Consider the following 12,315-nt stretch of genomic DNA (forward strand, 5'->3'; position numbering starts at 1 on the left):
AGCCGTGTTTCCATCACCCAGCTTAAGAAGTAAAACATTAAAAATACAGATGAAGCCCTGCCCCAGCCTCCCACCAGAAAACAGCTCCATAAATTTGAAGCATGTCTTCATAGGTATGTATGCCTAAATCAACATTTAAATCCATTTTTGGCCAGCACAACACATTGCCTCAATCCACCTGTGAACCAGACCCAAGTGTGGAGAGACCCATATTATAGTTTTAATTTTTATTTCTCTGTTATTGATGATGAGGAGCATCTTTTCGTATGTTTATTTGCTATTTGGGTTTCCTCTTGTGTGATGTGTCTGTTCGTAGTGCCAATTTGCCATTGGGTACTTTGTCTTTTTCGTACTGATTTGTAGGAATTCTTTATGTATTCTGGGTATTAATTCTTTACAAGGTATGTGTTATACCTTATAAAGTATAAGTATTGGATTGGCCAAAAAGTTCATTCAGTTTTCCGTAAGACGTAACAAAACCCCGAATGAACTTTTTGGCCAACCCAATATATAACTTGTATAAGTTTACAACTTGTATTATCTTTTGATGTACAGTTTCTAAAATTTTAATATAAAATTTATCAACATTTTGTTCAAGGTTTATAATTCAGTTTCAAGAAATCTTTCTATATCTCCTATACTTTCTTCTTAAATTTCTGCTTGAGATCTTTGCTGGAAATTATTTTGTTTTGGCTACGGAGTGAGGTAGGGATTAAATTATTTTCCATATGGCAAGGATACTAACTCAGTTTTGCCTCTTCAGGTCTGCACACGTGCACGGGACAGCCCTGGCACTGTACCCTCAATCTGCTGCTATTCTCCAGACTCGGGGCTAGCTGCAGCCACTGCTGTCATTACGGATCGAGGTGTTCATGGCAGTGGTTGCCCCTCGTGTCCACTGAAGCAGGCCTCCAGAGAGTCTTGCTCCCAGCCACACAAGGCAAACCCCCAAGCAATGAGAGGCGGGATCTAGCAGTTTATGAAGGGATGTCTCACAAGACAAAATAATCAATTGCACTTTCTGGAAGTCAGCTCAGTAATTCTTTTTTTTTTTTTTTTTTTTTTTTTTAAAGTTTAATTTTTATTTATTTATTTATTTATGGCTGTGTTGAGTCTTCGTTTCTGTGTGAGGGCTTTCTCTAGTTGTGGCAAGTGGGGGCCACTCTTCATCGCGGTGCGCAGGCCTCTCATTATCGCGGCCTCTCTTGTTGCGGAGCACAGGCTCCAGACGCGCAGGCTCAGTAATTGTGGCTCACGGGCCTAGTTGCTCCGTGGCATGTGGGATCTTCCCAGACCAGGGCTCGAACCCGTGTCCCCTGCATTGGCAGGCAGATTCTCAACCACTGCGCCACCAGGGAAGCCCAGTAATTCTTGTATTGGCTCTGCCTCCTTCCCATCCCCTTTCCTCACTCCTCCCTGGAATTGTAAATGACAGCACAAAATCTCACCACCTCAGACTCCGCATTATGGGGAACCCGGGCTATGACACTGTGTGTCAGAAAGGTCCTAAAACAGCAGACCTTTAGGATGTGATTCTGGAGTTGGCTTTCTCCCCAGTCTGGCAGCGATAAGAACTCTAGCTGGTGGGAAGTAGGGTGTGATGAACCCTGGGACGCATCACAATTACTAAGGCTTTCACCCATGGTCGACTGAAATGAGGTGCAGGTAGAGGTCAGGCATTGAAACATGGTAGCTACGGCGTGGTTGCAAGGTCTGGGAAGACAGTAATTACGAGGATTGCGGAGTGGGCTGGTTTTCCTTAACAGCACTGGAAGCCTTGGAGGAAAAAAATGACAGGCTCAGGGCAGCCAACTGCCAACTCAAGGGCCACCATGAAGACATTCCTTGCATTCCTGGGTTATACTCAATTTGCTCCTGGGGTGGATGTTTGTGTGTGTGTGTGTGCGTGTTTCTTCTTGCTTGGTTTTTTACGTCGTATTACTGAACCTATGTTTTTTTTTCTTTCAAATGTCTTTTAAATTTACCAAAATATGGAAAGAAAGCAAAAGTGAAATTATAGGAAACATAATAAGCCCCTGGCTTACAAGGTACAGATCTTTATTCCTACCACAACTCCTTAGCCTCCAGCACTCACAGCCAGCATCCCATTCTGCTCCCCATCTCAGGACAGACAAGCCCTCTCACAGCTCCAAAAGGCTGGGGGACAAGACTGGGCTTATGTTCTTAAGCAAGACTGGCTTATGGCTTTCATTGTCATAGCTCCTAATTTGGCTTTGGTGTCAAGGTAACATTAGGCTCTTAGTCCAAAATAACATAAAACTGGGTGACTTATGAACAACAGGAATGTATTTCTCACAGTTCTGGAGGCTGGACAGTCCAAGATCAAGATGCCAGCATGGTTGTGTTTTGGTGAGGGCCCTCTTCCATTCACAGCTGGCACCTTCTCACTGTGTCCTCAAGTGGCAGAAGGGGCAAGGGATCTCTCTAGAGCCTCTTCAGAAAGGCACTAATCCCATTCACGAAGGCTTCACCCTCATGACCTAAGCACCTCCCCAAGGCCCCACCTTCTAATACCACCATCTTTGAGGGTTAGGATTTCAACATACGAATTTTGGAGGGACACAAACATTCAGACCATAGCAGGCTCATTACCTAAGAATGAGGGTATGTTCCTTCTTTTTGTAGTCTCTGACAGTTTATACAAGATCAGGATTAGCTTGAATGTTTGATGGTGTATACCTGTAAAATGATCTGGGCATGGCGTTTCTTTTGGTAGAAAGTTTTCTTTTTAAGTTATTTTCATCAAAGTTGGACAGCCACATAGTTTAAAGAGGCAAAGAGTTCTACAAAATTTCGAAAATAGAAATCGTGCCCTCTTCCCCTGCCTCTGCCCCGGCCATTTCCCACACCCAATCACAAACACTTCTTCCTCCTTTAGCTGATTATGTTGGAATTTACTTCCATGGCTCCAGATGGCATGCTATTTTTTTTTTTTTCAGTTTTAGGCATTAATTATGGATGGGTGATATGGATATTCTCTCCTCACCCTTAACCAGCTCACCACATGCCATACCCTTCTTATCCCTCATCTTCCCAATGTAAGTTACATCATACTCATGGTTAGATCAGTAATGCTTACATTATTGTTGCTATGTAAATGCTATTCACAGCTGAGCATGAAATTCTCCCTTATACAATTTTTGTTTTTCCAAAACTTAATCAACCAACTATTTTGTTTGCTATGTACTTATCAATAATTTAATCTCTTTCCACTACCCTACAAATCTCTTTCCAAGATGTCCAGATGTATCAGGGACTCTTATCAGTGTCACCCCCACAGGTCAACCCTTCCTAGAGCCTTCTGGCCTCTTCCAATCTGGACTGGTCATTTGCTACACCTACTGCTATGACCGAGGACAGGACAACCCCTGTAGCAGTTTTCAGATACATCCAGAAGTTCTTTGACACTCCTTCCATTGAGAGGTGAGGTCTATCTATGTAGCTTCCCCTCGAATCTGCACTAAACTTAGTGACTCGTTTGTAACCTATAGCAATGCAGAGGAAGTAATGACTTGCTCATGTATTCCAAGGGAACCAAACCTCCAAGGTTAGGTCATAAAAAGTGATGCAGGGACTTCCCTGGTGGCACAGTGGATAAGAATCCACCTGCCAATGCAGGGGACACGGGTTCGAGCCCTGGTCTGGGAAGATCCCATATGCCATGGAGCAACTAAGCCCATGCGCCACAACTACTGAGCCTGCGCTTTAGAGCCTGTGTGCCACAACTACTGAGCCCGTGTGCCACAACTACTGAAGCCCAGGTGCCTAGAGCCCGTGTTCCGCAACAAGAGAGGCCACTGCAATGAGAAGCCCGTGCACCGCAACGAAGAGCAGCCCTTGCTTGCTGCAACTAGAGAAAACCTGAGCGCAGCAACGAAGACCCAACGCAGCCAAAAAAAAAAAAAAAAAAAAAAGTGATGCAACCTCCCCCTGGCTTGCTAGGATACTCACTTCGAAACTCTGATCACTCACTTTGAGCTGCCTGATTACCCTGAGGCAGCCATTCTGTGAGGAAGCCCAGGCCACACGGAGAATCCATGTGCACGTGCTCTGTTAACACCCTCGGCAGACAACCAACATCAACTACTGTGTGAGTGCAAATGCCTCAGAGAGTTCCAGCCCCATTTTTCAGGTTACCCCTGGGCACTGACTTTTTCCAGCTAAGGCTCCAAACATCATGGAACAAGCCATTCCCTTTGTGCCCTGTCAGAATTTCTGATCCAAAAAATCTACAAGCATGATACAATGGTTGTTTTAAGTTGTTAAGCTTTGTAGCAGCAGTAACTGCAGAGCCCCTTAACCATTACTGACCTGGGCCTTTCCTGCACGTCTCTCCTAGGCTGGATCTCTCATTTCCCACACATCAAGCCTTCCCCTTCCTTGGTTTACTCACTTATATAGGGGAGCATGTTCCCTAAGAGTTTCCTGAGAAAGGGTGCATGGGACATACATTTTGAAAGACTTGGCAAATTTGAAAATGTTTTTATCCTTAAACTTTATAGTTTAGCTGGGTAAATAACTTATGCACACAGTCATATGCCCAACAGATGCAAGGTGCATTTCTAAGAGACATCACTAGATACAATTCAATTTATATAAGGGACAGTGGCAGACTGTGTTTCTCTTTGGGGGAGGCCTGCCCTGGGGAAACCAGCCACTGTGCTCTGAGGAAGGGAAGGGAAAGGAAAGGAACTAGCTGATGTGGAGAAGCTTCAGGCAGAGGAACTGAGGTCTCAGCTGAAAGCCAGCACCAACCACCACACGTGTGAGTGAATGAGACTTTGGCCCCAGTCTCTCGGCTGCGACCCCAGACATCGCAGAGTAGAGACAAACTCTCCTAGCTGTGTCCTACCTGATCAGAAAGCAAACTGCTGTTTCATGCTGCCAAGTCTTGGGGGAATTTGTTACATGGTTACAGTAACTGGAACGCTGAACACATTAAAAGAGACTCCAATGAAAGTTGCCCTTAAAACAATGCTGGAAGGGACCATTTTAAGTACTCCCTTTCTTTGTTTTCTTCTATCGAGTACTTTTAACCACAAATGCTGTTCTTAAGTCCCAGAACATAATACATCTGGGCTGTATGCCTCCCACAGTATAAATATTTAGAATCCTGCAACTGGACATGCAATCACTGCGGTGATCTGACCCTGAGACTCACTAAACTAGATGCAGAGACTTCCATGAGTAGAATGTTATTCCAAGATTCTTCAGATGACTGTAGGTGGAGGGAGCTATAGGCGTGGAATGGGAGGAGGCACTGTGGAATTAGACTGCAGTTAGAGGAATCAGCACGAAGTCATGACTTTAAATATGTAAGCACATGGATATGGATATATGCATGTTTACGTGTATATACACATTTACATATATATAGATGGACCTCTGAAATTGTTATTTTTCCCCACCTCTATCCATTTAAAGGACTTAGAAGCAATGGCATCCCAGTAGCTAGTAGCAGACCTAGGGCTTAGATCTTGGTTTCTAAATACCATTCTCCACTAAAAGGAACCAGGGCTTCTTAGAAACTGATTCCAGAACTGGGACAAAGAGAGTACAAGATTAGAGTACAAGATTAGCCTGTACAAAGAGAGTACAAGTCTTTCAAAATGTAGCAGAATGTAAGGAAGCGCTCAAGAAGCTGCGAGGTCATATCAAAAGAACACGGGAGACAACTTGTAAGGCTCCTACTGGACAAATCTGAGATAATTTCAGAAGCAAAATGAATACTGACTTTAAATGAAATAACTCATTTTAGGCTAGATTAACAAAACTTCATTAACTAGAATGATTCTAAACAGATGTGCGCCCTCGCCAACAAAATGAACACTACACAACAGCCAATATTTTACAGTACCTGGGTACATATTTTGAAAAAGATGAAATGATCAATTAAACATAGGGGGTAAAAAACAACTTAACTGAAATTGACCAATCTTGTCTTTAATATGTATTCTCTTGATTGGACCTACACTGATGCAAAAATTGGACACAAAATATGTTCCAAATGTCTTTTATAATATTTATATTGTGTTTGACACTCAGGTGTTTAAATGTCGTTATACCCCCCAGATCAAATTGACATCCAATAATGATTCTGCATCACAGACTAAAGCCCTTAGGTTTAAATCCTCTCCACCAGGAACTTTTGACCAAAATGGGGGGAGTTGAGAAATTTTTGAGGGAAATGGTGCAGACCTGGCCTAACTAAGATAAAGAACACTAATAAAGGACACTGGAAGACACAGTCTGTCACATATATTCCACAATTAATTTTGCAAGGTTTTATGGAAAATTCGTTTTAAAAATCCTGAAACTGTTTTGATATCATTATTCAGACTGCTTAAGAACAGACTCCCAAACTGGCCTCTTTCTTACCCCCAAAATATGCAGACAAGATTCACTGTTCCCAGACTACAGTTTTTTCTCTCCCCTCTCAGTTATAAATTCTCTTTTTGCCTTTGCTCACTGACAACGGTGTATTGGCTATTATTCGTTAAATGAGTATGCAGATCACTAATTCCTCTCTCAATGAGTCTTCCAATTCATGGGTATAATGTATTCTGTAGTGTGCTGGCAAATGTTTAACGACCAGTTCTTGGGGTGGGGAGAGTCCTGATTTGGTAGTATTTGCTGATTTCTGTGGTGTAAAAACTCGCAATATGGTCAATTTCAAGATACCAATGTGACATCACTGAGCACAGAGTTGGAAAGAGATGTGCATGATCAGCCCTCATGAGCTAGTACAACCTGGCTTCAGGCACACCGTGGGGTACAGGCGCACCTTGGAGACATGGTGGGGTCGGTTCTACATTTTCTTACTCTCCTCCCCAAATTTTATAACTTTGATGTCCTCTTTTATACCTTCATATTTATCCTTTTGCTGTTTAGTTATCATTGCTTTCACAAAATTTTTAAAATTATGACTATTTCATCTATATTTTCAAATTTCTAAGCATAAAGTTGTTCATAAACCTCTTGTTATCTTTCTAATGTCTGTAGGGTCCATAATGATGTCTTTATTTCCCCTGACACTGGTAATTTTTACCTTCTCTCAGTTTGATCAGTTTTGCCAGGGACTAAGCAATTTTACTAATCTTTTCAAAGAATTAACTTTCGGCTTTGCTGATCCTACACTATATTTGTTTTCTATCTAATTAAAATGTGTTCTTGTTTTATTATTTCCTTCCTTCCAGCTTCTTTGGGCTTAACTTGCTATTCTTTTCTAATTTTTGAGATGTATATCTAGATAACTGATTTTCAGACTATTTCTTTTCTTTTTTAAAATTTATTTAATTAATTAATTAATTTACTTTTGGCTGCGTTGGGTCTTTGTCGCTGCGCGCGGGTTTTCTCTAGTTGCGACGAGTGGGGGCTACTCTTTGTTGCCATGTGTGGGCTTCTCATTGTGGTGGCTTCTCTTGTTGCAGAGCACAGACTCTAGGCACGCAGGCTCAGTAGTTGTGGCGCAAAGGCTTAGCTGCTCCACGGCATGTGGGATCTTCCTGGACCAGGGCTCGAAGCTGTGTCCCCTGCATTGGCAGGCGGATTCTTAACCACTGTGCCACCAGGGAAGCCCTATTTCTTTTCTAATATGTGAACATAAGTCTATACATTTTCCTCTAAGCATGTCTTTAGCTGCATCCCATAAGCTTTGATGTATCATTTAAAGATGATCATTCATTATTTTCTATTTTCTAATTTCCGTTAAGACTTCTTTGACTCATGTATCTAGTAATGAATTGCTTAATCTCCAAATATGTGGGGGAGTTTCTAGTTATATATTTGTTATTCAGTCTACTTAGTTCAAGCTCTATATGCTTTCAGTCCTTTGAAATTTGTTAATTCCTTTATGATCCAACATATAGACAATTTTGGTAAATGTTCCAAGTATACTTTTAAAGAAATTGTACATTGCAATTGCTGGGTACAGTGTTATATATAACTCAATAAGATATAGTTTGTTAATTATATTGTTCAATTCTTCTGTGTCTTTACTGATATTTTTGTCTACCTGCTCTTTAAGTTTTTGAGAAAAGAATGCAAAAATCTCATGTTTATTATTGTTTGTTTTTCTTCTAGACTTGTAACATTTTGCCTATATATATATTTTTTTTTAATTAATTTATTTTATTTTGGCTGTGCTGGGCCTTTGTTGCTGCACACGGGCTTTCTCTAGTTGCGGTGAGTAGGGGCTACTCTTTGTTGTGGTGTACGCGCTTCTCATTGAGGTGGCTTCTCTTGTTGCGAAGCATGGGCTCTAGGTATGCGGGCTTCAATAGTTGTGGCATGAGGGCTCAGCAGTTGTGGCTCACGGGCTCTACACTGCAGCCTCAGTAGTTGTGGCACATGGGCTTAGTTGCTCTGCGGCATGTGGGATCTTCCCAGACCAGGACTCAAACCATGTCCCCTGCATTGGCAGGCGGATTCTTAACCACTGCGCCACCAGGGAAGTCCTGCTTATATATTTTGAGGCAAGGTAATTAGTGTATATAGTTTTTTTTTTATTAAGTAATTTATTTATTTTTGGCTGCATTGGGTCTTTGTTGCTGCACGCGGGCTTTCTCTAGTTGCAGCGAGCAGGAGCTACTCTTTGTTGCAGTGTGCAGACTTCTCATTGCAGTGGCTTCTCTTGTTTTGGAGCACAGGCTCTAGGCACACAGGCTTCGGTAGTTGTGGTACACGGGCTCAGAAGTTGTGGCTTGCAGGCTCTAGAGCGCAGGCTCAGTAGTTGTGGCTCATGGGTTTAGTTGCTCCGCGGCATGTGGGATCTTCCCAGACCAGGGCTAGAACCCGTGTCCCCTGTATTGGCAGGCGGATTCTTAACCACTGCGCCACCAGGGAAGTCCCTAGATTTTAAATAGTTGTACCTTTTGGATGGAATTTTTTTAAACCTTTGATCAGTATAAAATGTCCCTCTTCTTTCCTTATTTCTACTAATGCTTCTTGCCTTAATGTCTACTTTCTCTGATATTAGCATAGCCACACCATTTTACCTTTTTTTTTTAAGATTTTTTTTTTTGATGTGAATCATTTTTAAAGTCTATTGAATTTGTTACAATATTGTTTCTGTTTTATGTTTTGAGTTTTTGGCCATGAGGCATGTGGGATCTTAGCTCCCTGACCAGCGATTGAACCCACAGCCCCTGCATTGGAAGGCGAAGTCTTAATCACTAGACTGCCAGGCAAGTCCCACCAGTTTTCTTTTGGTTAAGGTTTGTCTGATTATATCTTTTTCCATCCTTATATTTTCAATCTTTTAGAATCCTTTTTTTTTTTTGAGGAGAAAGAAATTCAGATCATTTTTGTCAAGGCTGGCAGGAACCCACAACAGTTTGTGTGTAACAGACATTACAGTGGGGATTTATATCCTCATTTTTATTTATTTATTTTTTAATATTTTTTGAAAAAAATTTTATAAATTTATTTATTTATTTTTGGCTCTGTTGGGTCTTTTTTTCTTTTTTTAAGGAATTCCTTTATTTTTATTATTTATTTATTTATTTTTAGCTGTGTTGGGTCTTCGTTTCTGTGCAAGGGCTTTCTCTAGTTGCGGCAAGCGGGGGCCACTCTTCATCACAGTGCACGGGTCTCTCACTATCGCGGCCTCTCTTGTTGCAGAGCACAGGCTCCAGACGTGCAGGCTCAGTAGTTGTGGCTCATGGGCCCAGTTGCTCCGTGGCATGTGGCATCTTCCCAGACCAGGGCTCGAACCCACGTCCCCTGCATTGGCAGGCAGACTCTCAACCACTGCGCCACCAGGGAAGCTGTCTGTTGGGTCTTTGTTGCTGTGCACGGGCTTCCACTAGTTTCAGTGAGCGGGGGCTACCCTTCATTGCGGTGCACAGGCTTCTCATTGTCGTGGCTTCTCTTGTTACGGAGCACGGGCTCTAGGCGCGCAGGCTTCAGTAGTTGTGGCACGTGGGTTCAGTAGTCGTGGCTTGCGGGCTCTAGAGTTCAGGCTCAGTAGTTGTGGCACATGGGCTTAGTTGCTCCACGGCATGTGGGATCTTCCCCGGCCAGGGCTCGAACCTGTGTCCCTTGCATTGGCAGGCAGATTCTTAACCACTGTGCCACCAGGGAAGTCCCTAATGGTGACTTTTTAATTCTCATTCTTTCTACATTATTAATTAGAATTCCTTCATAACAAAGAGTTGCCCCTTTTCTCCCATTTATTTATTCAGATATTTACTTATATTAGTATGGACTCATGGATATTTACTTTATTCTTTGGGTTATAATCTAATACCATTATTATTTGTTTTGTTGCTTGAGTTGTTTCTCTTCTGGCCATTGGGAGCTCTGTGTCCTTCTGACATGCCCTCTCCCCTACTCACACACATACTCTCTCTCTTTTTCTCTCTCTCTCTAGCACTTCCTTACTTTCTGGCACCACAAGATGCTCTACATTCATCTCCTATTTTCCCTGCCTCAACTCTGGAATCAAACAGTTTTCCAATGAGCCCTGGGTTCCTTTTTTTGGAGAACAGTACTTAGAAACCTAGATCCGTAGAACAGGTGTGCTAAATGCTACTAGGCTGTCATTATTTCTATCTCTCTCAGTGGATACAGCCAAGAAATATATGCATATGTACTAACCAACACATTCACATACATCCATATTTATTCTTGTATTTATCCAACTGTGTGTGTTATCCCCCCCAACATACACACCTATATTTTTAAACCATGAATCCATATTTACACTTCCAAATACAATCTAGCACCATAGATTTCATTCTAGCATTCCCCTTTTCCTTATATGTAACTTCTTTCTGCAACAGTGAAAAAACCTAATTCTCATTCATACTTTTTTTAATTTAAAAGGTTTCATCAAGTCCAGGATCAAGATGGCGGAGTAGCTCATCAAGGACGTGAAGCTCACCTCCTCCCACAAATACATCACAAATACATCTACATGTGGAACGATTCTCACACAATATCTACAGAACACTGGCAGAAGACCTCAGACCTCTGAAAGGGCAAGAAAATCTCCACATAACCAGGTAGGACAAAAGAAAAAAGCAGAAAGAAAAAAAAAAAGACAGTGAGAAAGGAATCTGAATGGGACCTGCAACCCTGGGAGGGAGCTGTGAAAGAGAAAAGGTTCCTGCATGCTGGGAAGTCCCCTCACCAGAGGGGAGCTCAGCCAGAAGAGCAGGGGAGCTTCAGAGCCTTGGAGGAGAATGCAGCAACTGGTTTGCACAGCTAGAATGGAGAGAGGGACTTCCCTGGTGGTCCAGTGGCTAAGACTCCACGCTCCCAATGCAGGGGGACCGGGTTTGATCCCTGGTCAGGGAACTAGATCCCACATGCTGCAACTAAGAGTTCACATGCCGCAACAAGAGATCCTGCATGCTGCAACTAAAAGATCCCACGTGCTGCAACTAAAGATCCTGCACGCTGCAATGAAGATCCCGTGTGCTGCAGCTAAGACCCAACGCAGCCAAATAAATAAATAAATATTTTTTTAAAAAACGTAAAAAACATAAAACAAAGGCCATAAAGAAAGACACTATATAATGACAAAAGGATCAATACAAGAAGAGGATTTTATACTCATCAACATATATGCACCGAATATAGGAGCACCCAAGTATATAAAACAAACACTAACAGACATAAAGGGAGAAACTGACAGAAATACAATAATAGTAGGAGACTTAAACACCCTAATCACATCAATGGACAGATCTTCTAGACAGAAAATTAATAAGGCAACAGAGATCCCAAATGATACAATAGAACAGATAGACTTAATTGATATTTTCAGGACATTACATCCAAAAAAACCAGAACACACTGTTTTCAAGTGCACGTGAAACATTCTCTAGGACTGACCACATACTAGGGCACAAAACTAACCTCAACAAATTTAAGAGTATAGAAATTACCTCAAGCATCTTTTCTGACCACAATGGCATGAAACTAGAAATCAACCACAGAAAAAGCAAGGAGAAAAAAACAATTACGTGAGGACTGAACAACATGCTACTAAAGAACCAATGGATCAACGATGAAACCAAAGAGAAAATTTACAAATGCCTTGAGACAAATGACAATGCAAACACAACCATACAAAATCTGTGGGATGCAGCAAAAGCGGTTCTTAGAGGGAAATGCATAGCGATATAGTTCTTCCTTCTAAAACAAAAAAACTCTCAAATAGCTTAAACTACAACTTAAAAGAATTTAAAAAAAAAACTAAAGTCAGCAGAAGGAAGGAAATAATAAAGACCAGAGAGGAAATAAATAAAATAGAGATTAAAAAAATAATAGAAAAAATCAATAAAA

At 41.7% G+C, this 12,315-nt stretch overlaps 1 protein-coding gene across 3 annotated transcripts in view; it reads right to left on the reverse strand.

Annotated features, from left to right (window-relative positions):
- The window catches only part of DLEC1 (DLEC1 cilia and flagella associated protein), a 113,754-nt gene that overhangs the window by 41,256 nt on the left and 60,183 nt on the right, over positions 1 to 12,315 (reverse strand). The gene's annotated exons all lie outside the window — the stretch shown is intronic.

Source organism: Balaenoptera acutorostrata, chromosome 10 (genome assembly GCF_949987535.1).
Source record: "Balaenoptera acutorostrata chromosome 10, mBalAcu1.1, whole genome shotgun sequence".
Lineage (NCBI taxonomy): Eukaryota > Metazoa > Chordata > Mammalia > Artiodactyla > Balaenopteridae > Balaenoptera > Balaenoptera acutorostrata.